Raw genomic sequence first — 25,628 nt, 5'->3', positions numbered from 1 at the left:
GGCCCTGCTTGGAGTATTCTCCAGAGTGGGCTTTCCAAAGGAGGTCATTTCTGACAGAGGTGCCAACTTCATGTCAGGATACTTGACTGCAATGTGGAAGGAGTGTGGTGTGAACTACAAGTTCACCACACCCTATCACCCACAGTGCAATGGGCTTGTTGAGAGATTCAACAAGACCCTAAAGGGAATGATAAAAGGTTTACCAGACAAGCTTAGGCGAAGATGGGACATCCTTTTACCCTGCCTTCTGTTTGCTTACAGAGAGGTCCCACAAAAGGGGGTTGGCTACAGCCCTTTTGAGCTTTTGTTTGGGCATCCTGTAAGAGGACCCCTGTGTTTGGTAAGGGAAGGATGGGAGAGACCTCTCAGACAACCCAAACTTGACATTGTGGATTATGTACTTGGTCTCCGCTCCAGGATGGCAGAGTATATGAAGAAGGCTTCTAAAAACCTTGAGGCAAGCCAAGAACTCCAAAAAGCTTGGCATGACCAAAAGGCTGTGCTGACTGTTTACCAGCCAGGGCAGAAAGTGTGGGTGTTGGAGCCAGTGGCCCCAGCAGCACTCCAAGACAAATGGTCTGACCCCACACTATTGTTGAGAAAAAGGGAGAAGTCACCTACTTGGTGGACCTTGGGACTCCCAGAAGCCCCCACAGGGTGCTTCATGTCAACAGATTGAAGGCATATGTTGACAGGGCAGACATGGGGCTACTCATGGCTACAGATGAGGGGCAGGAGGAAGAGAGTGACCCTCTCCCAGACCTGTTGACTCAGAACCCTGATGATGGCTCAGTTGATGGTGTGGTCTTTTCTGACAGCCTCACTGTCCATCAGCAACAGGACTGCAGGCAAGTTCTGCAGTCCTACAGACATATGTTCTCTCTGACCCCAAGTCAGACAAACTGGCGCACCCATGAGGTGGACACTGGTGACAGTCTGCCTGTGAAGAGTAAAATCTACAGGCAACCTGACCATGTCAGGGACTGCATAAAAGTTGAGGTACAAAAGATGTTGGAGCTGGGAGTCATTGAACCTTCAGAGAGCCCTTGGGCTAGTCCTGTAGTTCTTGTGCCAAAACCTCACACCCAGGATGGTAAGAGAGAGATGAGGTTTTGCGTAGACTACAGAGGTCTCAATGCTGTCACTAGGACAGATGCCCACCCAATACCTAGGGCAGATGAGCTCATTGACAGACTGGCAGCTGCTACGTTTTTGAGCACATTTGACCTGACAGCAGGCTACTGGCAAATCAGACTAGCTGAGAATGCAAAGGCCAAAACTGCTTTCTCGACCCCAGGAGGACATTATCAATTTGTGGTAATGCCCTTTGGCTTGAAGAATGCACCTGCCACTTTCCAAAGGTTGGTGAATCAAGTCCTTACTGGGTTGGATGATTATTGTGCAGCTTATCTTGATGATATTGCTGTCTTTAGCTCCACCTGGGAGGATCACCTGGTCCACCTGAGGAATGTTTTAGAGGCCCTGCAAAAGGCAGGTGTTGGACCCGGCCTCATAACATGGCTCTACTGGTCCCCACACCACCTAACCTGGTACCGGCAGCCCCAATCCCCCGGCCTCACCAAGCCTTTCCACCAGAACACACGCACTCGACCCGGACATCCTCGTCCATGGCCTCTCTCCTTTCGGCCACCCCGGGCCCGCGTGCCCACTTCATGCACCAAGATGGCCGCCCGGCCCCAGCGCGACCCAGGCCTAGAGGCGCCACTCCGGCTGGAGGACATCACGCTTCCAGGGGATGAGAGAGGGAGGAGCAGTTTCTATCGCACCTCTGAACTTCCCTGGGACGATGGGTTTCGATCGGCCCTCCGGCCTCCCTGAGGGCTGGCTCCACGCCTGCTGGGTGTCTGGGACTCCTCCCGACCCGGCCCTGAAAGGATCAAAAGACAATGGCAGGAAACCCCGACAAGCGACCCCCAGGTGACAAGACCCCTGCCTGCACAGACTCCGGACATCAAAGAGGGGTCGACCTATAACAAGGGGTGCTCTGGGACTGTCCGGCAGATTCGACGCTGGAACAGCGAGAGCCTGCTGACGCGGTCGCGGCTCCTGGAACTTAGAACCACCTGAGCCCTGCTGAGTGACTCGCGGCTCCCTGAAGATCGTAAGACCTCCGAACTGTACCTGAGCCCTGCTGAGTGACTCGCGGCTCCCTGAAGATCGTAAGACCTCCGAACTTGTACCTGAGCCCTGCTGAGTGACTCGCGGCTCCCTGAAGATCGTAAGACCTCCGAACTTGTACCTGAGCCCTGCTGAGTGACTCGCGGCTCCCTGAAGATCGTAAGACCTCCGAACTTGTACCTGAGCCCGCTGAGTGACTCGCGGCTTCCACAGACTCCACTGGTCCCGCCGGACCCCACGACAACCAGCCTACCCCCCAGCTCGAGGATTGTGAGCTGTGCGCTGGGTACATCCTTGCCTTGAACCTTTTTGCCAGAGACTGTCCCGCTACCCCCTATCCCTTCCGAGACTCATTGAGCCCGCGCTCTCCTTGTACAGATTTGCAGTGCTAACCTGTTTGATAAAGATTGGTTCCTAAGAACGCACGGTGTGGTGTTTCTGTGTCGTGTGGTGCCAGAAGTACGATCCTCGATACGAGACTTCTCCTCCTGAGGAGTCTCCCGCCAGTGCCCGGCTACGATACTTGAGGGTGGGTCTCAGGGTAGTCAGGACCCCCTTTCCGGGCTCCTCTGAGGTCGCCGTCTAACATTGGTGGCAAGCGACGGGATTCGGGCCCATCACCGAGAGGTCGCCGTCTAACAGCAGGCCTCACTATCAAGGCCACTAAGTGCCAGATAGGGCAGAGCAAGGTTGTGTACCTGGGCCGCCTAGTTGGTGGGGGTCAGGTTCAACCACTGGAGAGCAAGATCCAGACCATAAAGGACTGGACTCCTCCAACTACCCAGACTCAGGTCAGAGCTTTCTTGGGCCTGACTGGGTACTACAGAAAGTTTGTTAAGAACTATGGGTCCATTGTGACACCACTTAATGACTTGACCTCCAAGAAAATGCCAAAGAAAGTTCAGTGGACAGTAATCTGTCAAAAAGCATTTGATGACCTGAAGCAGGCCATGTGCAGTGCACCTATTCTGAAAAGTCCAGACTACTCCAAAGAGTTCATTGTCCAGACAGATGCTTCTGAGTTAGGTGTGGGAGCTGTTCTTTCACAACTGAATGTAGATGGTCAAGACCAGCCCATTGCTTTTATAAGTAGAAGGCTGACCCCTAGAGAGAAACGTTGGTCAGCTATTGAGAGGGAGGCCTTTGCTGTGGTTTGGGCCCTGAAGAAGCTGAGGCCATACTTGTTTGGCACTCACTTCAAGATTCAGACAGACCATAAGCCCCTCTTGTGGCTAAATCAGATGAAGGGTGAAAATCCCAAACTTCTTAGGTGGTCCATTTCCCTACAGGGGATGGACTTCACAGTGGAACATAGACCTGGGACTGACCATGCCAATGCAGATGGACTCTCCAGATATTTCCACTTAGAACATGAAGACTCAACTGGTCAAGGTTAGTTTAATGTCCCTAAGTTTGGGGGGGGGGGGGGGGTTGTGTAGGAGAGTAGGGTCTGCTTTCTATGTTCACCTCCACTTTTTCTTTTGCTTTACTGGTTTTCGACTTAGATGTGGCTGTGGGCCTGCTAATCAGACCCACAGCCCTGCTGTTCTCTCTCTAAATTAATACTATGTACTTTAGGTGCATAACCCAATTGGATAGGATCACCTTATTGGCCCCTGTACAGTGTACCTTAGGTACCCAGGGCATAGGTGTACCCTAGGCCTACCAGGGGCTGCAGCATGTATTATGCCACCCCTGGTCTGGCCTTCCATTATGACACAACTGGCTGATCACTCAGCTGGGGCAAGGTCGTGTAATCACCCCTTGCTTAGGTGTAGTATTCCTATACCTACCTTATGTATAGACACATGTGTACCTATCAGTCACTCCTATGGCAGGCCTTAACAATCCTGGAGGCAGAGTTCTTGGTAACATGTGAGATGGTGCTCTAGCATGAGCTGAGCCTGTCTGCAGCTTTCGTAACCATGTCCTTATAGCTGTTCTATGATATAGCCTACCATATACTCTTAAAGTGCCTTATAATCTTAAACGGTTATGGTAACTATGGTTTGGCTTTATCAAAACATGTCGTGTAAGGTGTCTAACACTTTGGAATAATACCCCCATCCCATTTCTGGGGATGAGGATATTATCCCTCCCTTCTAGAGGGAGAAGACATGTTGTAACCTACTTACCCGGTTACAGTTAACCAGAGCCCCAGCATCACAAAATGGATGCTGCTGCCACAGACACGAGTCTGACCTCCTGCTGCTGGGAGTGATCCCGGCAAGGGAGGCTTGGACAATAGGTTTCCTGCCTTGGGAGGTGCTAGCACCACCCCAGACAGGCCTTAGTGTATGGGGGCAGGGAGGGATGAATAGAATGAGACAGGCCTGGGGCACACAAGGTGTCCCGTGCCTAGTCCAGTTCAAACCGGTGCTGGGGCACTCCAGCCCCAGTCCTGGCGCGAAACTGGACAAAGGGAAGGGGGTGTAACCACCCCCCTCCCAGGTCCCACCCATAAGGCGTGACCTAGCAGGTATCCCAGCCCCCCAGATTAGTATAAGAGTGGGAGTTGGGCCTCAAGACTTTAGATTATCCTGAACCTGCAACTTGAACAGAAACTCTGGACCTTCGACATTCGACGAAAGAAGAAGACTGAAGAATCTCCCTTGTGGCCAAGGAGTGGCTACCCTGTGCAAACAGGCACCATCAAGAGACTACCCTTTGCTTTGCTCCAGTTCTACGAGGGACCGACTGCAGAGCCCGACCAGAGCCTTGACTTCCAGACTTCTCCGACCCTGATCCACATCCACAGCCGTGCTGAGATCCGTGGAGGCGACGAGAGACGTGGGACCGGCTACCTGGGAAAAGTGGCTAGTATCTTCAAGCGCAGCTTCTGAGGCACCCTCGAAGTTGTGCACCGGGGATTGAGAAGCCCCAACCCCAAGCACCATCTGCACCGAAGATCAGCCCCCCACACTCCATGAGTCCTGCGTGGGGCCCTGCATTTTCCTGCTTGCCGCGTCTGTCCGGTTGCTTGCCCGCTGGCTAGTGGCCTTTGAGACGACGCACCCTGAAATCTTCAGCGCTGGTTTGGCTCCTCCAGACTGGCTCCCACTTCTCTGCAAAGAAGAAGCACCCCAGACCTTCCTGGTCTGCACCAGAAGCAAGTCCTCCGTTCTTCGTGGGTTCCGCTTGCCAAGGCTTGGTGAGTCCTAGTCCAACTTCGACGCTGCCGACAGCAAGAGCCTTCGTGGGACAGCTCGCCTCCTGGTCCTGGTCGTCCTCGACGTTCCCTGGTCCTCGTGGCTGCAGCGACAAGCTTCACCTTCACCTGCAAATCTTCACGACATCGTCTGGTTTCTTCCTGGTTCCACGTGGTCACTGGCTAGTGATCTTGACTCTGTCCCCTCTGCTTGCAGGTATCCTTTCTTCCTGATCCCAGCCTTGGGTTCCACCGGACACTCTTCACTGACTGCCTGTCAGCATCTTTCTTCAGGCATCCATAGGAGTCGACGACGAAACCCGACGCAACTTCACCCCTATGCACCCGCAGCCTGTGGGCTAGGTAACTTGAGTACTCCGGTGCTCATCAGGATAGTGACTATCCTAGTGTCTTGTTTTCCAGTCTCAACTTCCTAGCTACTCCAGAAGTGTCCTAAATCTATCTAATTCAAAACTGTACTATTTCTATCGATGATACGCATTACGCGTGAGTGTTTCCACTCTGCACCTGAATCCCGTGGGTCTCCCACTTCCTAACCTTTGGTAGTATAGTGTAGCCCCAGCGATACCCTAGGCCTAGGCCTATCCTATTTCCGTGACAGTGGTCCTTATACCACTTACTTAGTATATGGTTTGCGTGGCCCCTAGGGCCTAACTGTATTACTTACCTGTGTGACTTAATGTATGCATAAATAAGACTGTGTTATACTTACCTCTAATCTCATAAAGAGTGCTGAGGGTTTGTTTAGAATAAATGCACTTTATTTTATATATATATCTGTTGTGGTGTCATTTCATTTGGTATTCAAGGGATTATATATGGTATCACAGCTGGCTTCACATGCCATTCAGAGTTTAGCCTAAGACTGCTCTTGTCCATGCTACCACTAGGATAGCTGGTCTATAAGGTTGACTTTACAACCAATCACCATAAGGGTATTTGGACTGATATAAGGTGTACACTAGAGCTAGTGACATCATACATCAGGCCAACTTCTCACACCCGTCACCTACTTGGTCGACATGGAGTCCCCAAGGAACCCCCTCCGGGTCCTACACGCCAACCGGCTCAGGCCCCACTTTGCCCGAACCGAACTAAGCCTGCTGCTGGCGACCGACGATGGGGGCGAAAGTGACTCCGAGCCCCTACCCGACCCCCTGTGGTCCTCGGACCAAGACGGCTCCATGGAAGGCGTCAAACTCTTCACCACCCTGACCCCAGAACAGCGCCATGACTGCTGGCAGCTGCTGCAACCCTTCGCTGCCCTCTTCTCTCTCACGCCCGGGGTGACCCCCTGGTGCGTCCACGACGTGGATACCGGGGACAGCCCCCCTGTGCGACACCGCGCCTACAGAGTGCCCAACCGGGTCCGAGCCTGCATACAAACGGAGGTCTCCAAGATGCTCGCCCTCGGAGTCATCGAGCCATCCGACAGCCCGTGGGCCAGCCCTGTGGTCTTGGTGCCGAAGGCTGCCGCAACGGGCACCCCCCCCGGAACTCAGATTTTGTGTGGACTACAGGGGCCTAAACGCAGTCACCAAGACCGATGCCCACCCCCTGCCACAGGCAGACGAGCTGATCGACCGCTTAGAGGCCGCCCGCTACCTAAGCACTTTTGATCTCACCGCTGGGTACTGGCAGATCAGGCTCACCCCCGGCGCCCAGGAACGATCCGCCTTCTCCACCCCCGATGGGCACTACCACTTTCGGGTGATGCCCTTCGGTATGAAGAACGCGCCAGCGACCTTCCAGAGACTGGTGAACAAGGTCCTGGCCGGACTAGAAGCCTTCAGCGCGGCCTACTTGGACGACATTGCAGTCTTCAGCAACCACTGGGCCGCGCACCTAGGACACCTCAGAGAAGTCCTGGCCGCTCTCCAAAGGGCCGGGCTCACGATTAAGGCCAGCAAGTGCCAGATCGGTCAAGGATCAGTGACCTATCTGGGCCATCAGGTGGGGAGTGGCCAGGTGGCGCCCCTCCAGTTGAAGGTCGATGCCATCCAGGTGTGGGAGCCCCCCGCCACCCAAACAGCTGTCCGGGCCTTCTTAGGCCTCACAGGCTACTACCGGCGATTTATCAAAGACTATGGCAGTATTGTGGGCCCCCTCATGGAGCTCACTTCCAAAAAGCAGCCCAAAACGGTGCACTGGACACCCCGCTGTCAGACCGCGTTTGAAACCCTCAAGGCGGCAATGTGCGCTGCCCCTGTACTACAGGCCCCTGACTACGGCAAGGAATTTGTGGTTCAGACAGATGCCTCGGAGTACGGGGTTGGGGCGGTCCTCCCCCAGATGGACACCGAGGGCCTCGACAGACCTGTGGCCTTCATCATCCGCCGACTGCTGCCCCGAGAACAGAGGTGCAGCACCATCGAGCGGGAGGTCTTCGCCGTGGTATGGGCTCTCAAAAAGCTCCGGCCCTACCTTTTCGGCACCCACTTCCGAGTCCAGACTGACCACCGGCCCCTGCGGTGGCTAATGCAGATGCGGGGCGAGAACCCCAAATTGTTGCGATGGTCCATCTCGCTGCAAGGGATGGACTTTACCGTAGAGCACCGGCCTGGCAACGACCACGCCAATGCCGACGGCCTATCCAGATTCTTCCGCCTCGGCGAGGAGAACCCCCAAGGAGATGGGTGACTCTCCCTGCCTTCAGCTGGGGGGGACGCTTGTTGGAGCCGGCCTCGTGGCGTGGTCCTGTTCCCCCTCGCCAAGCCGCACGAGGTCCCCTGCACCTCGGGGCTCCTCCATTTTGGATTGTACGTGACTCTGCGCACCAGCCTACGTAACCCCACTTGACCCGGCCTCGGCCCCCAGCAAGCCCCGACATCAAGGCACCAACAACTGGCCATGGGGTACCACGTGAGCACTTCCCCACTCCCGGCGGAGGGCAGTATCGATGGGACCCCCAACCGTCCTCCCCCACCTAGGTGCGATCGCCCCACAGTTCTCCTGGGCCTGGTGCCTCTCCTGCTGAGCGTCTGGCCGCTCCCGACCCGGCCTCTCCGCCCCCCCGGGCGCAAGGGTCCGGACATCAAAGGGCTCCAGACCTATATCTGGGGCGACCCTGCAACAGGACAGCAGTTGTATCCCGGAGTCAAGAGCCCTGCTGATCGGATCGCGGCTGACCCTACGGAGAAAGACTCATCCTGGAACCCCGCTCTGAGCCCTGCTGACTACGTCGCGGCTCCACCGTGCTTAAAGACCTTCACGAACCTTTGGGGCCCTGCTGACGCTGTCGCGGCCCGACCTTGTTGAACTTACCATCAGAGCCCAGCTGACCTCGTCGCGGCTCGACCGAAGCGGACCTACCACCGGAGCCCTGCTGACTGTGTCGCAGCTCGACCCAAGCTGAACTACCACCCGAGCCATGCAGACACCGTCGCGGCTCTCCACGTCCGAGCTGCTTTGAGACCAGCACCGGCCGCTCCGATCCCCGGAGTCACCTTCGGCCTAACTCAAGGTCTGGCGCAGAGCTTCCCCGTACCAGGCTGGTACTAAGACTGTCCCGCTACCCTGTCCCTACAAAGACATTGAGACTCTTTCTGGATCTCTCGATCCCCCTGTAAATATTTCGAATATACTACTATTGATAAAGTACCTAAATAAGCAACTGATACGGAGTCCTGTGTGGTGGTGTTACTGGGCCTAGTACGATCATAGGAGAAAGACCTCTCCTAGGAGGCTTCTCAGCGGCGCTCGGCTATAACTTTGCGGTAGGAAGGTGCCCCGGAGTGGTCCCCCTGACCCCCCGGTGGTCCTCCCTCCAACACCCGTGGTACTGGTCCCGAAAGCAGCTGCCCCCGGTGTCGCCCCAGAACTCCGATTCTGCGTGGACTACCGGGGACTCAATGAAGTCACCCGAGCCGACGCCCACCCCATTCCCCGAGCAGACGAGCTCATTGACCGTCTCGGGTCTGCTCGTTTCCTCAGCACATTCGATCTAACCTGCGGATACTGGCTGTTAGACTCGGGGATCTCTGATTGGCGCAAGGATGTCCTTGTGTCAAGCAGGGACCCTCTCCTCCACGTCAGGGCAAAGGATAACCCCTTTTGGAATGACCCTTGCTCACCCTCTAGGTGCGTGGCGTGAGCAGCCAAGGCGATTCTTCAGGCGTTGTTGGTTAAGCAATTATAATCACACACACAGTAAACACATCAATCCCCCCAGAAACGGACACCAGACTTGGATATGTAGAAAAATACGCTTCTTTATGTAAAAATAAGTATATATATCTCAGCAGACTTATCACAAGACCAATAACGTTTTCGCTATGCCACCAGGTTGTAAAGCAGGCAAATGTTCTTTGTTCGTAGCTTCAAATAGATACTTTGCAGTCTCTTGCAAATGTTACTTGTGGTTCCAGTACTCACAGAGATCGGCTCCTGCGAACGGGGAAATAAGGCGTTGCGGGCCCCGAGCCCAATACTGGAACTTCTTTTGTGACGTGGAGAGGCGGCACGGGTCGGTGCGACTCTCAGCTTGGGAAGTGGTCTTGGGTCCTCGATCAGCGAGTGTGGGCAGGTAGGCAGGCGCGGCCAGCGACCCTCAGCACGGCGGTGCAGGGGGGTCTCCACAGCGGGGGCGGCGCGGCCTGAGGTGTCCGGGGATAGCGAAGCGGGGTCACAGGGCACGGTCAGTGCAGCTGGATGACCCGGCGTAGATCACAGTCGTCGGACGGTTTCCGGCGGGAGGGGTGATAGCGCGTTCAGCGCGCTCCAGTGGCAGGCGGTGACAGGGGCGCAGGCGGCCTAGCCCGGGGACAGAGAGCGGCTCCGGACGGAGCGGGGCTCTCACGGGGTTGCGGCAGGCGAGCTCCTGAGTGTCACGGCCCTAGGAGTGGCGTTGAGGGGCGCAGTCTCTTTCCAGCGGGATGCACACACGGCTCGAATCGGAGGACGAGCAAAAGCACAGAGAACCCACTGGTCCTGGGGTTCAGTTCAGGGGGCAAGCTCAGATCAAGCCCTTGGAGAATGTTTAAAGCACAAAGCAGCAAAGTCTTTTCAGCAAGTCTCTTCCTCTCCTTTCTCAGCAAGGCAAGCAGCAGGCCAGTCCTTCCAGCGTCTTCTTCTCCTTCTAGTCGGGCAGAGGTTCTTTGTGGTAAAACAGGATTCTGATTTCTTAGGAGCCAGGCTCCTACTTTTATACCGTGATTCTTTTGTTCTTTAGCGCCAGGGGGCCTGGGCCTGGCTCAGTCCAGTTCTGGAGCACTTTGTTATGGTGACCCTGCTCTTTCCTTTCAGCAGCAGGGCAGAGACATCAGCCGCTCCACAGGGGGCGGCGCCGGCTTTGTGGTGGCAGAGCACAGGTCTATTCAAGAGTCAAGGTGTACTCCTCCCACTCATCCTGGTGTCATCTCCCTACCCACCACATGGCAGCCAACCTGTCTCTGGGGATTCCCCAACTCTGCTCCTTACTGTTGCTAGGCAGAACACACACACACAGCAGAGGCGGACTGAAATGGTCAGGTCAGTAAATACTAACTTTCTAAAAGTAGTATTTACAAACCCAGGATATTAAAATAAACTTGACTACAAGAAGTATTTTATTATTCTGAGTTCAGGCATACTAAACTTGACATTCTACCATGCTCTCTGAGTCTACTGGGGCCACAGCGTTGGCGTGATCCCAGCAGCCCATTCTGGCCTATGGAGAGCAGGTAGCCTTCAATAGTGAAGAACGAAGATGGCTGTAATTCACTACTAAGACATGCCACACACATCAGGGCATGTCCTACCTTATGCCTACAATGCACCCTGCCCTTGGGCCTACCAGAGGGGTGGCTAATATGTAGGTAAGGGAAGGTTTAGGGACTGGCAAGTGGGGGCACTTGCGCAGTCAGCGCGACGGTCCCAGACCGCGCACAGGGTCTGCGGTGGCAGACCCTAGACACATTTTACACGGCCGCTTTCTGTGGGTGGCGCAACCAGCGCTGCAAGCCCACCAGCAGCATTGGCATTCACAAGCCCTGGCACCCCTGGTGCACTTTACTGGGGACTGACAGTGAATCCAATAAACCAATCATGAACATCAATTTACAGGTACACTTTACCTAGGGAGCACTTGCACTGCGGCACGGATTAGCCGTGGCGCAGTGCCCTGAGCGGACAACACCAGCAAAACAATCGAGGCACACCATCAAAAAGTGGAAGGGAAACTCACGCCAAGGTGCCAGGTCTAACACGTGTCCCCTCCAGCTGAAATGTGGGGAGAACTACCCTTGCCCAGGGGGTTCCTCGTCACTAAGGCGGAGATACCTGGACAGACCGTCAGCGTTGGCGTGATCTGTACCAGGACGGTGTTCCACCGTAAAGTCCATACCCTGTAGGGAGATGGACCACCTCAACAGCTTCGGGTTCTCACCCCTCATTTGCATCAACCATCTGAGGGGCCTGTGGTCCGTCTGAACCCGGAAGTGAGACCCAAACAAGTAGGGTCTTAGCTTCTTCAGCGCCCAGACCACAGCAAATGCTTCTCGCTCAATTGCACTCCACCTACTTTCCCGTGGAAGTAACCTCCTACTGATGAAGGCTACGGGTTGGTCCCAGCCCTCCTCAGTCATCTGTGAGAGAACAGCCCCTACACCATGCTCTGAAGCGTCTGTCTGTACTAGGAATTCCTTGGAGAAGTCAGGGGCCAAGAGCACGGGCGCCGTGCACATGGCAGTCTTCAGGGTGTCGAAAGCTTTCTGACAGGTGTCAGTCCAGATCACGTTCCTGGGCTGCTTCTTGGAAGTCAGCTCTGTCAAGGGGGCAACAATCGTTCCATAGCCCTTGACAAACCTCCTGTAGTACCCAGTGAGCCCCAGGAAGGCCCTCACTGCGGTCTGCGTCTTGGGGGGTTCCCAAGCCAGGATGGTCTCAATTTTGGGTTGCAAGGGTGCCACCTTGCCACTCCCCACTTGGTGTCCCAAGTACACCACGGAACCCTGCCCGATCTGGCACTTGCTTGACTTGATCGTGAGGCCTGCTCGGCGCAGAGCCATCAACACTTCCCAGAGGTGGCGCAGGTGTTCGGGCCAGGTGGCACTGAACACTGCGATGTCATCCAGGTAGGCGGCACTGAACGCATCCAGCCCGACCAGTACCTGGTTGACCAACCTCTGAAAGGTGGCAGGGGCATTCTTCATTCCAAATGGCATGACTCGGAACTGGAAGTGCCCATCTGGTGTAGAGAATGCTGACCTCTCTTTGGCCCCATCGGTCAAGGCGATCTGCCAGTACCCAGACGTTAAATCAAACGTGCTGAGGAACCGGGCAGCCCCCAGCCGATCAATGAGCTCATCAGCTCTGGGGATGGGGTGCGCGTCAGTCTTCGTTACTGAATTGAGTCCTCTGTAGTCCACACAGAACCGGAGTTCAGGTGTGGCTCCCGGCGCAGCAGCTTTGGGGACCAAGACCACGGGGCTGGACCAAGGACTGCTGGAGGACTCAACCACCCCTAGCGCAAGCATCTTGGAGACCTCCTCCTTAATGCAAGCTCTGACCCTGTGAGTTACCCTGTAAGCCTTGTGCTTCACAGGTAAGCTGTCTCCTGTGTCCACATCATGGACGCACCAATCTGTGACACCAGGAACCAGGGAGAACCTATCTGGAAACTGCCCCAGCAAGTGGCGGCAATCTTCCTGTTGTTCGGGCGTCAGGGTGGGTGAGAGGTTAACTCCATCCACTGACCCATCTTTCTCAGAGGCTACTAAGAGGTCAGGAAGAGGCTCGGTCTCCTCTTCCATTCCATCATCAGTGGCCAGCAGCATGCCCACTTCGGTCCTCTCTAAGTGGGGATTAAGGCGGTTAACATGTAGGACCCTCAAAGGGTTCCAGGGAGACTGCATGTCCACCAAGTAGGTGATAGGACTTTTGCGCTCCACAACCTCAAATGGACCTGTCCACTTATCCTGAAGTGCACAAGGCTCCACTGGGGCCAAGACCCACACCTTTTGTCCAGGTTGAAGCTCTACCAGAGTGGCATTCCGGTCGTACCACCGCTTCATCTCCTCCTGGCTGGCTTCCAGATTTGCCTCAGCAAGTTGCCTGAAACGCCGAGTCTGGTTTCGGAAGGCCAGCATGTAACTGTATACATTCTGGGGAGGTTTCCTGGGAGATTGCTCCCAGCCTTCCTTTCCCAAACTCAGAGGTCCTCTTACCGGGTGACCATACAGAAGCTCAAAGGGGCTGAATCCTAGAGACTTCTGTGGCACCTCTCGGTAAGCGAAGAGCAGGCATGGCAATAGGACGTCCCACTTACGCCTCATTGGACCGTCCAGGCCCATGATCATGCCTTTGAGGGTTCGGTTGAATCTCTCAACCAACCCATTTCCTTGGGGGTGGTAAGAAGTGGTGAACTTGTAAGTTAACCCACACTCCTTCCACAGGGATTTCATATAGGTGGATATGAAATTGATCCCCCTGTCGCTCACCACCTCTAGAGGGAATCCTACTCGGGAGAAAATTCCCATCAGTGCTCGTCCCACCACGGGGGCCGTCACTGTCCTCAGAGGGATGGCTTCAGGGTACCGGGTGGCATGGTCCACCAAGACCAGGATGAACCTGTTGCCCAGGGCTGTCTTGGGGTCCAGAGGCCCCACAATATCAATACCCACTCGTTGGAATGGTGTACCGACCACAGGGAAAGGTTGCAGAGGAGCATTGTGCTTCCCTCCGCTCTTACCACTTGCCTGGCAACTCTGACAGGTTCTGCAGTAGGAATCTGAATTCTTGTGCATTTGGGGCCAGTAAAAGTGGGTGACAAGCCTGTCATAGGTCTTGTCCATCCCCAAATGTCCTGCTAAAGGCACATCATGAGCCAGCCCCAGTAGGAAGGTTCTGAACTTCTGGGGTACCACCAGCACACGGGCTGACCCAGGTTCAGCAGCCTTAGGCTCGGAATACAGGAGGTCACTCTCCCAGTACACGTAGTGTGTTTTGGCCTGAACACCATTGGCCTGGTCTGCAGCCTGCTGCCGCATACCCACGAGAGAAGGGCATTCTTTCTGCTCCCTGCAGAATTCCTCCCTGGAGGGACCTCCTTCTTGCTGCCAATGGGTCAGCTCAGGCAGGTCTCCCAGTTCGGCAATCTGTTCCCCGGTAGGCTCCAGAGCATCCCCCTCAGGGTCTACTTCCTCCTGGGCCGTGGGAACTTCGGGGGCCGGTTTCCCGCGCCTCCTGCGCCTTCTCCCTAAGGCCGGTTCCTGGACCTCTCCCTCAGGCTCCTGGACCCTCTCAACACCCCTACTGGCTGCCATGGACCGGGTGGTCACGCACGCCCAGTCGGGTAGACCCACCATCCTCAGATGCGTGGTCTTCTCCACCTTTTCCCAAGGGGAGCTCTCCAGGTCGTTCCCTAGCAGACAGTCTACAGGCATGTCAGTTCTCACAGCGACTTGTAGAGTACCAGAGACCTCCCCCCACTCAAAGGGAACTTGAGCCATTGGACAACGACTCTCTATGTTGTCAGCATTGACAACCCTACAGTAGGCATTGGGTACAATCTGCTCTTGAGACACCAGGTGTTGCCTCACGGAGGTCACGCTGGCTCCTGTATCTCTAAGAGCCTCAACCTTCTTTCCATTGATGGTCACTACTTGCCCATATTTCTTAGTGTTAGAGGGTAAGTAGGTTTCAGGGACCATCTAACTGTCTCCTAGCGAGACTAGGGTCATCTGCCCGGGACCCCCACCCTCCTGGACTGCTACCTCCTCCCCAAAGTTAATACTAGCTACTTGCCGGGGTGGAGCACCAGTGGGTGCGGTCTTACCAAACAGGCGATACTTAGGATCAGAGGCAATGTGACCCGGGTCACCACACCTATAACAATTGAAGGGCCCCTTTGGAACAGGTCTACCTGTCGGGGCCCCGTTCTGCTGCGGGGGTGGGGGAGGCTGAGAACCCTTCTGCTGGTTCCCTTGGGGATTACTTTGGGGGCCTTTTTGGAACCCTTTCTGTTTACCCCTGTCCCCCCCACTCTTCTGCTGGGGACCCTGCCCACCTTTGGCGGAGTCTCCCACTTGACCCTTGTGGACCCTGGTGCTGAGCCAGCGGTCCGCCTCCTCAGCGAGCTTCCTCGGGTTGGACAGCTTGCTATCAATCAGGTGCTGGCGTAGCTCAGGAAACCATTGACTGGACAAGTGCTCCCATGCAATTAAATCAAGCAACCCTTGATAATCACTCACCTTGCTACCCTTCACCCAACCATCCAGTGCTCTGCAGAAAAAAGTTACATACTCCACATACGTACTCTCAGGGATCTTCTTAGTCTCCCTGAACCTCTGTCTATATATCTCAGGAGTTAACCCATCCCTGGTCATTAAAGCTTCCTTCATATGGGGGTATGAGGCTTGGAGATCTAAGGGTAAATCTAACAGTGTGTCACGCCCTTCAGCAAGGAACCTTCCCCACAACCCCGCTCCCCAGTCTTTCTCAGGGACCCGGTGTGAAGACATGGCCACCTCATAGGCTCTAAACCACTGCCCTATGTCATCCTTTCTAAAATACTCCTTTACTACATCTTTGGGGATGTACACCTTGGACTCTACCTGCACCGGCGGAGTGCTGCCACCAGAAGGAGCGGTGTCCAAACTTTTTGCCTTCAGCTCCAACTCCTTCAATCTTATATCATGATCCATTTGGCGTTGTTGTGCCTCCAAGGCCAACTTCTGCTTTTCCATTTCCATTTGTCCTGCCAACTTTGCCATCTCCATTGCATGCGCCCTGTCTGCTGCCCTGTCTGCCAGCTCCTCTGGCGACCGGACTCTGCTGGGCTCCTCAAGGTTGTCGGGTGGAACGATGTCCCCCGCATTCCGTGGGTCTCGTGACTCCTTCCAGGCTCTCAACGCCTTGGCGTACTGGACCCTCCTCTTGAATCCAGCATGGGGAACTCGGAATTTTACACTGTAGCCTTTCAATTGCTCTACCGTGTAGCCTTCCAGTCTCTCCCAATCCACCTCATCCATTCCAGAAATCACAGAGAGTGCTCTTCCAGCAGAGAGTGAGCCAGGCATGGTTGCAGTAATGGCAGATGTCTCAACAAAGTTCAAAAATGAAAACCTGTGGCTGCGTTACTTGGTCTGCTTTCACTATCTGGTGATTAATAATTCACTGTATGCAAATTACAAATGCAAATCCGAAATCCCAGCCGCTGCCACCAATGTTAGACTCGGGGATCTCTGATTGGCGCAAGGATGTCCTTGTGTCAAGCAGGGACCCTCTCCTCCACGTCAGGGCAAAGGATAACCCCTTTTGGAATGACCCTTGCTCACCCTCTAGGTGCGTGGCGTGAGCAGCCAAGGCGATTCTTCAGGCGTTGTTGGTTAAGCAATTATAATCACACACACAGTAAACACATCAATCCCCCCAGAAACGGACACCAGACTTGGATATGTAGAAAAATACGCTTCTTTATGTAAAAATAAGTATATATATCTCAGCAGACTTATCACAAGACCAATAACGTTTTCGCTATGCCACCAGGTTGTAAAGCAGGCAAATGTTCTTTGTTCGTAGCTTCAAATAGATACTTTGCAGTCTCTTGCAAATGTTACTTGTGGTTCCAGTACTCACAGAGATCGGCTCCTGCGAACGGGGAAATAAGGCGCTGCGGGCCCCGAGCCCGATACTGGAACTTCTTACGTGACGTGGAGAGCCGGCACAGGTCGGTGCGACTCTCAGCTTGGGAAGTGGTCTTGGGTCCTCGATCAGCGGGTGTCGGCAGGTAGGCAGGCGCGGCCAGCGACCCTCAGCACGGCGGTGCAGGGGGGTCTCCACAGCGGGGGCGGCGCGGCCTGAGGTGTCCGGGGATAGCGAAGCGGGGTCACAGGGCATGGTCAGTGCAGCTGGATGACCCGGCGTAGATCACAGTCGTCGGACGGTTTCCGGCGGGAGGGGGGATAGCGCGTTCAGCGCGCTCCAGTGGCAGGCGGTGACAGGGGCGCAGGTGGCCTAGCCCGGGGACAGAGAGCGGCTCCGGACGGAGCAGGGCTCTCACAGGGTTGCGGCAGGCGAGCTCCTGAGTGTCACGGCCCTAGGAGGGGCGTTGAGGGGCGCAGTCTCTTTCCAGCGGGATGCACACACGGCTCGAATCGGAGGACGAGCAAAAGCACAGAGAACCCACTGGTCCTGGGGTTCAGTTCAGGGGGCAAGCTCAGATCAAGCCCTTGGAGAATGTTTAAAGCACAAAGCAGCAAAGTCTTTTCAGCAAGTCTCTTCCTCTCCTTTCTCAGCAAGGCAAGCAGCAGGCCAGTCCTTCCAGCGTCTTCTTCTCCTTCTAGTCGGGCAGAGGTTCTTTGTGGTAAAACAGGATTCTGATTTCTTAGGAGCCAGGCTCCTACTTTTATACCGTGATTCTTTTGTTCTTTAGCGCCAGGGGGCCTGGGCCTGGCTCAGTCCAGTTCTGGAGCACTTTGTTATGGTGACCCTGCTCTTTCCTTTCAGCAGCATGGCAGAGACATCAGCCGCTCCACAGGGGGCGGCGCCGGCTTTGTGGTGGCAGAGCACAGGTCTATTCAAGAGTCAAGGTGTACTCCTCCCACTCATCCTGGTGTCATCTCCCTACCCACCACCTGGCAGCCAACCTGTCTCTGGGGATTCCCCAACCCTGCTCCTTACTGTTGCTAGGCAGAACACACACACACAGCAGAGGCGGACTGAAATGGTCAGGTCAGTAAATACTAACTTTCTAAAAGTAGTATTTACAAACCCAGGATATTAAAATAAACTTGACTACAAGAAGTATTTTATTATTCTGAGTTCAGGCATACTAAACTTGACATTCTACCATGCTCTCTGAGTCTACTGGGGCCACAGCGTTGGCGTGATCCCAGCAGCCCATTCTGGCCTATGGAGAGCAGGTAGCCTTCAATAGTGAAGAACGAAGATGGCTGTAATTCACTACTAAGACATGCCACACACATCAGGGCATGTCCTACCTTATGCCTACAATGCACCCTGCCCTTGGGCCTACCAGAGGGGTGGCTAATATGTAGGTAAGGGAAGGTTTAGGGACTGGCAAGTGGGGGCACTTGCGCAGTCAGCGCGACGGTCCCAGACCGCGCACAGGGTCTGCGGTGGCAGACCCTAGACACATTTTACACGGCCGCTTTCTGTGGGTGGCGCAACCAGCGCTGCAAGCCCACCAGCAGCATTGGCATTCACAAGCCCTGGCACCCCTGGTGCACTTTACTGGGGACTGACAGTGAATCCAATAAACCAATCATGAATATCAATTTACAGGTACACTTTACCTAGGGAGCACTTGCACTGCGGCACGGATTAGTCGTGGCGCAGTGCCCTGAGCGGACAACACCAGCAAAACAATCGAGGCACACCATCAAAAAGTGGAAGGGAAACTCACGCCAAGGTGCCAGGTCTAACACTGGCAAATTGCGCTCACAGAAGGAGCCAAGGAGCGGTCCGCCTTCTCCACCCCGGATGGGCACTATCGCATTCGCGTGATGCCCTTCGGGATGAAAAATGCCCCGGCCACCTTCCAGCGACTGGTAAATATAGTCCTGGCCGGGCTGGAAAAGTTCAGCGCCGCATATCTAGACGATATCGCGGTTTTCAGTTCCGAATGGAGTGAGCACCTCCAGCACCTCCGGAGGGTGCTAACGGCCCTGCGCCAGGCAGGCCTCACAGTAAAAGCCAGCAAGTGTCAGATTGGGCAAGGTTCGGTAGTCTACCTGGGGCACCGGGTCGGAAGCGGGCAGGTCGCCCCTCTGCTAACTAAGATCGACGCCATCCTAGCCTGGGAACCACCCACTACCCAAACGGAGGTCCGAGCCTTTCTGGGCCTCACTGGCTACTATTGGAGATTCATCCGGGGGTACGGCAGCCTTGTCGGTCCCCGCACGGAACTCACGTCCAAGAAACAGCCCAAGAAAGTACAGTGGACCTCTGCCTGCCAGGAGGCATTCGATGCCCTGAAAGCGGCCATGTGTACTGCCCCCGTGCTCCAGGCCCCCGACTACTCCAAGGAGTTTGTGGTACAAACTGATGCCTCCGAGCATGGCATTGGGGCAGTCCTGTCACAGGTGAATGACCAAGGCCTAGACCAGCCCGTAACCTTCCTCAGCCGAAGGCTGGTACCCAGAGAACAGAGATGGAGCACCATTGAGCGCTAGGCGTTCGCCGTAGTCTGGGCCCTCAAGAAATTACGACCCTATCTGTTCGGCACCCATTTCAAAGTCCAAACCGACCATCTCCCCTTGCGATGGCTCATGCAGATGCGAGGAGAAAACCCCAAACTACTGCAGTGGTCAATCTCCCTCCAGGGGATGGATTTCACCGTAGAGCATCGCCCTGGTACTGACCACGCCAACGCCGACGGCCTCTCCCGGTTCTTCCGCCTCAGCGAAGAGAACCCCCAAGAGGATGGGTAGTTCTCTCCGGCTTTCAGCTGGGGGGGACGCATGTTAGACCCGGCCTTGTGGCATGGCCATTCCTGACCCCTAGCCACACACCCTGACCCGTGCACCTCATTCAGTCCCCGAGTACACGGCCTAGCCGGTCCTTCCCGCCAGAACACACACACACCCGACCCGGACTTCCCCGTCCGTGCCCTCCATCTTCCCAGCACCACAGGGCCCGCATGCCCACTTCATGCACCTACGATGGCCGCCCGGCCCCAGCACGACCCAGGCCTAGAGGCGCCGCCCCGGCTGGAGGAGATCGCGCTCCCATGGAGTGAGATAGGGAGGAGCAGTTTCCCTCGCACCTCTGACCTCCCCTTGGGAGATGGGTTTCGATCGGCCCTCTGGCCTCCCTGAGGGCTGGCTCCACGCCTGCTGTGTGTCTGGGACTCCTCCCGACCCGACCCTGAAAGGATCAAAGGACGACATGGCAGGAAACCCCGACAAGCGACCCCCAGGTGACAAGACCCCCGCCTGCACAGACTCCGGACATCAAAGAGGAGTCGTCCTATAACAAGGGGTGCTCTGGGACTGTCCGGCAGATTCGCCTTTGGAAACACCTGAGCCCTGCTGAGTGACTCGCGGCTCCCTGAAGATCGTAAGACCTACGAACCTGTGCTTGAGCCCTGCTGAGTGACTCGCGGCTCCCTGAAGATTGTAAGACCTCCGAACTTGTGCTTGAGCCCTGCTGAGTGACTCGCGGCTCCCCGAAAGATCGTAAGACCTCCAACTTGTGCTTGAGCCCTGCTGAGTGACTCGCGGCTCCCCGAAAGATCGTAAGACCTCCGACTTGTGCTTGAGCCCTGCTGAGTGACTCGCGGCTCCCACAGACTCTCTTGGTCCCGCCGGACCCCGACGACGACCAGCGTATCCCCCAGCTCAAGGATTGTGAGCTGTGCGCCGGGTACGCTCCTGCATTTGATCCATATCCCCAAAGACTGTCCCGCTACCTCCTACCCCCCTCCAAGACTCTGTGAGCCCGCGCTCCACTTGTATATATTTGCCTTGCTGATCATAAAGATCCTACAACTCCGATCTGATAAAGATTTGCTGCCCATCAACAAGATGCACCTGCGTGCGAGACTAGCCTATCAGCAACCATCACCTGCCCATCGACAAGACGCACCTGCTTGTGACAATATCTGCAACCATCAGCTGCCCATCAACAAGACGCCCCTGCGTGCAAGACTAAACTATCTGCAGCCATCAGCTGCCCATCAACAAGAAGCCCCTGCATGCGAGACTAGACTATCTGCAACCATCAGCTGCCCATCAACAAGACACACCTGCGAGCAAGAATAGCCTATCTGAAACCATCAGCTTCCCATCGACAAGACGCACCTGCTTGTGAGACTATCTGCAACCATCAGCTGTCCATCAACAAGACGCACCTGCGTGTGAGACTAGTCTATCTGCAACCATCAGCTGCCCATCAACAAGACGCACCTGCGTGCGAGACTAGACTATCTGCAACCATCAGCTGCCCATTAACAAGACACACCTGCGTGCGAGACTAGACTATCTGCAACCATCAGCTGCCCATTAACAAGACGCACCTGCGTGCGAGGCTAGACAATTTGCAACCATCAGCTGCCCATCAACAAGACGCACCTTGGTGTGAGACTAGACTATCTGCAACCATGAGCTGCCCATCAACAAGATGCACCTGCGTCCGAGACTAGCCTATCTGCAACCATCCCCTGCCCATCAACAAGATGCACCTGCGTGTGAGACTATCTGCAACCATCAGCTGCCCATCAACAAGACACACCTGCGTGCGAGACTAGACTATCCGCAACCATCAGCTGCCCATCAAGAAGACGCACCTGCGTGTGAGACTACACTATCTGCAACCATCAGCTGCCCATCAACAAGACGCACCTTGGTGTGAGACGAGACTATCTGCAACCATCAGCGGCCCATCAAGAAAACGCCCCTGCGTGCGAGACTAGACTATCTGCAACATCAGCTGCCCATCAACAAGACGCACCTGCGTGTCAGTCTAGACTATCTGCAACCATCAGTTGCCCATCAACAAGACGCACCTGTTTGCGAGACTATCTGCAGCCATCAGCTGCCCATCAACAAGACGCACCTTCGTGTGAGACTAGACTATCTGCAATCATCGGCTGCCCATCAACAAGACACACCTGCGTGTGAGACTAGACTATCTACAACCATCAGCTGCCCATCAACAAGACGCACCTGTGTGTGAGACTAGGCTATCTGCAACCATCAGCTGCCCATCAACAAGACGCCCCTGCTTTCGAGACTACACTATCTGCAACCATTGGCTGCCCATCAACAAGATGCACCTGCGTGCGAGACTAGCCTATCAGCAACCATCACCTGCCCATCGACAAGACGCACCTGCTTGTGACACTATCTGCAACCATCAGCTGCCCATCAACAAGACACACCTGCGTGCAAGAATAGCCTATCTGAAACCTTCAGCTTCCCATCAACAAGACGCACCTGCGTGTGAGACTAGACTATCTGCAACCATCTGCTGCCCATCAACAAGACGCACCTGCGTGCAAGACTAGACTATCTGCAACCATCAGCTGCCCATCAACAAGACGCACCTTGGTGTGAGACTAGACTATCTGCAACCATCAGCTGCCCATCTACAAGATGCACCTGCGTGCGAGGCTAGCCAATCTGCAACTATCACCTGCCCATCAACAAGATGCACCTGCGTGTGAGACTATCTGCAACCATCAGCTGCCCATCAACAAGACACAACTGCATGCGAGACTAGACTATCTGCAACCATCAGCTGCCCATTAAGAAGACGCACCTGCGTGCGAGACTAGACTATCTGCAAAATCAGCTGCCCATCAACAAGACACCCTGCGTGCAAGACTAGACTATCTGCAACCATCAGCTGCCCATCAACAAGACGCACCTGTGTGCGAGACTATCTGCAACCATCAGCTGCCCAGCAACAAGAAGCACCTGCGTGTGAGACTAGACTATCAGCAACCATCAGCTGCCCATCAACAAGACGCATCTGAGTGTGAGACTAGACTATCTGCAACAATCAGCTGCCCATCAACAAGACGCACCTGTGTGCGAGACTATCTGCAACCATCAGCTGCCCATCAACAAGACGCCCCTGCGTGCGAGGCTAAACTATCTGCAACCATGGGCTGCCCATCAACAAGACGCACCTGCGTGTGAGACTAGACTATCTGCAACCATCAGCTGCCCATCAACAAGATGCACCTGCGTGCGAGACTAGCCTATCTGCAACCATCACCTGCCCATCGACAAGGCGCACCTGCTTGTGAGACTATCTGCAACCATCAGCTGCCCATCAACAAGACACACCTGCGTGTGAGACTAGGCTATCTGCAACCATCAGCTGCCCATCAAGTGGACGTCCCTGCGTGCGAGACTAGACTATCTGCAACCATTGGCTGCCCATCAACAAGATGCACCTGTGTGCGAGACTAGCCTATCAGCAACCATCACCTGCCCATCGACAAGATGCACCTTGGTGTGAGACTAGACTATCTGCAACCATCAGCTGCCCATCAACAAGACGCACCTGCGTGCGAGACTGGACTATCTGCAACCATCAGCTGCCCATCAACAAGACGCACCTGCGTGCGAGTCTAGACTATCTGCAAACATCAGCTGCCCACCAACAAGACACACCTTGGTGTGAGACTAGACTATTTGCAACCATCACCTGCCCATCAACAAGATGCACCTGCGTGTGAGACTATCTGCAAACATCAGCTACCCATCAACAAGACACACCTGCGTGCGAGACTAGACTATCTGCAACCATCAGCTGCCCATCAAGAAGACGCACCTGCGTGTGAGACTAGACTATCTGCAACCATCAGCTGCCCATCAACAAGACGCACCTTGGTGTGAGACGAGACTATCTGCAACATCAGCTGCCCAGCAACAAGACACACCTGCGTGCAAGACTAGACTATCTGCAACCATCAGCTGCCCATCAACAAGACGCACCTTGGTGTGAGACTAGACTATCTGCAACCATCAGCTGCCCATCTACAAGATGCACCTGCGTGCGAGGCTAGCCAATCTGCAACCATCACCTGCCCATCAACAAGATGCACCTGCGTGTGAGACTATCTGCAACCATCAGCTCGTACATGGAAACTGTTAGAAGGCGACCTCAGAGGGGCCCGGAGGGGCACTGATAAGCCTGAGGTCAACCTTCGAGGTATCGTAGCCGGGCACTGGCGGGAGACTCCTCAGCGGAGGAATCTCGTATCTAGGATCGTACACTCGGCACCACACGACAAAGAGACACCACACCAGGAGTTTCTTAAGAAGAAATCTTTATCAGATCGGAGTTGTAGGATCTTTATGATCAGCAAGGCAAATATATACAAGTGGAGCGCGGGCTCACAGAGTCTTGGAGGGGGTAGGAGGTAGCGGGACAGCCTTAGGGGATGTGGATCAAATGCAGGAGCGTACCCGGCGCACAGCTCACAATCCTCGAGCTGGGGGATACGCTTGTCGTCGTTGGGGTCCGGCGGGACCAAGAGAGTCTGTGGGAGCCGCGAGTCACTCAGCAGGGCTCAAGTACACGTTCGGAGGTCTTACGATCTTCAGGGAGCCGCGAGTCACTCAGCAGGGCTCAAGCACGAGTTCGGAGGTCTTACGATGTTCAGGGAGCCGCGAGTCACTCAGCAGGGCTCAAGCACAAGTTCAGAGGTCTTACGATCTTCAAGGAGCCGCGAGTCACTCAGCAGGGCTCAGGTGTTCCAAAAGCGAATCTGCCGGACAGTCCCAGAGCACCCCTTGTTATAGGACGACTCCTCTTTGATGTCCGGAGTCTGTGCAGGCAGGGGTCTTGTCACCTGGGGGCCGCTTGTCGGGGTTTCCTGCCATTGTCTTTTGATCCTTTCAGGGCCGGGTCGGGAGGAGTCCCAGACACCCAGCAGGCGTGGAGCCAGCCCTCGGGGAGGCCGGCGGGCCGATCGATACCCACCTTCCCAGGGGAGCTCAGAGGTGCGATGGAAACTGCTCCTCCCTCTCTCATCCCAATGGGAGCGCGATGTCCCCCAGCCGGAGTGGCGCCTCTGGGCCACGGTCGCGCTGGGGCCGGGCGGCCATCTTGGTGCATGAAGTGGGCACGCGGGCCCGGTGTGGCCGATAGGAGGAAGGCCACGGACGGGGGAGTCCGGGTCGGGTGTGTGTGTGTTCTGGTGGGAAGGATCGGCTAGGCCGTGGGCTCGGGGGCTGCGTGAGGTGCAGGGGTCAGGTTGTGTGGTGCGGGGACAGGGATGGCTATGTTCCGAGGGCCGGGTCTAACAGTTGCAGATAGTCTAGTCTTGCACGCAGGTGCGTCTTGTTGATGGGCAGCAGATGGTTGCAGATAGTCTAGTCTCACACTCAGATGCGTCTTGTTGATGGGCAGCCGATGATTGCAGATAGTCTAGTCTCACACGCAGGTGCGTCTTGTTGATGGCAGCTGATGGTTGCAGATAGTCTAGGCTTGCACGCAGGGCGTCTTGTTGATGGGCAGCTGATTTTGCAGATAGTCTAGTCTCGCACGCAGGTGTGTCTTCTTAATGGGCAGCTGATGGTTGCAGATAGTCTAGTCTCGCATGCAGGTGTGTCTTGTTGATGGGCAGCTGATGGTTGCAGATAGTCTCACACGCAGGTGCATCTTGTTGATGGGCAGGTGATGGTTGCAGATTGGCTAGCCTCGCACGCAGGTGCATCTTGTAGATGGGTAGCTTATGGTAGCAGATAGTCTAGTCTCACACCAAGGTGCGTCTTGTTGATGGGCAGCTGATAGTTGCAGATAGTCTAGTCTTGCACGCAGGTGCGTCTTGTTGATGGGCAGCAGATGGTTGCAGATAGTCTAGTCTCACACGCAGGTGCGTCTTTGTTGGACAGGCCACACGAAGGGCTTGCTCCCTCCC

The sequence above is a fragment of the Triturus cristatus genome, chromosome 2_1, assembly GCF_964204655.1.
Source record: "Triturus cristatus chromosome 2_1, aTriCri1.1, whole genome shotgun sequence".
Taxonomy (NCBI): Eukaryota; Metazoa; Chordata; class Amphibia; order Caudata; family Salamandridae; genus Triturus; species Triturus cristatus.
The sequence above is the reverse complement of the archived record's forward strand: the minus strand, read 5'-3'. Positions refer to the sequence as shown.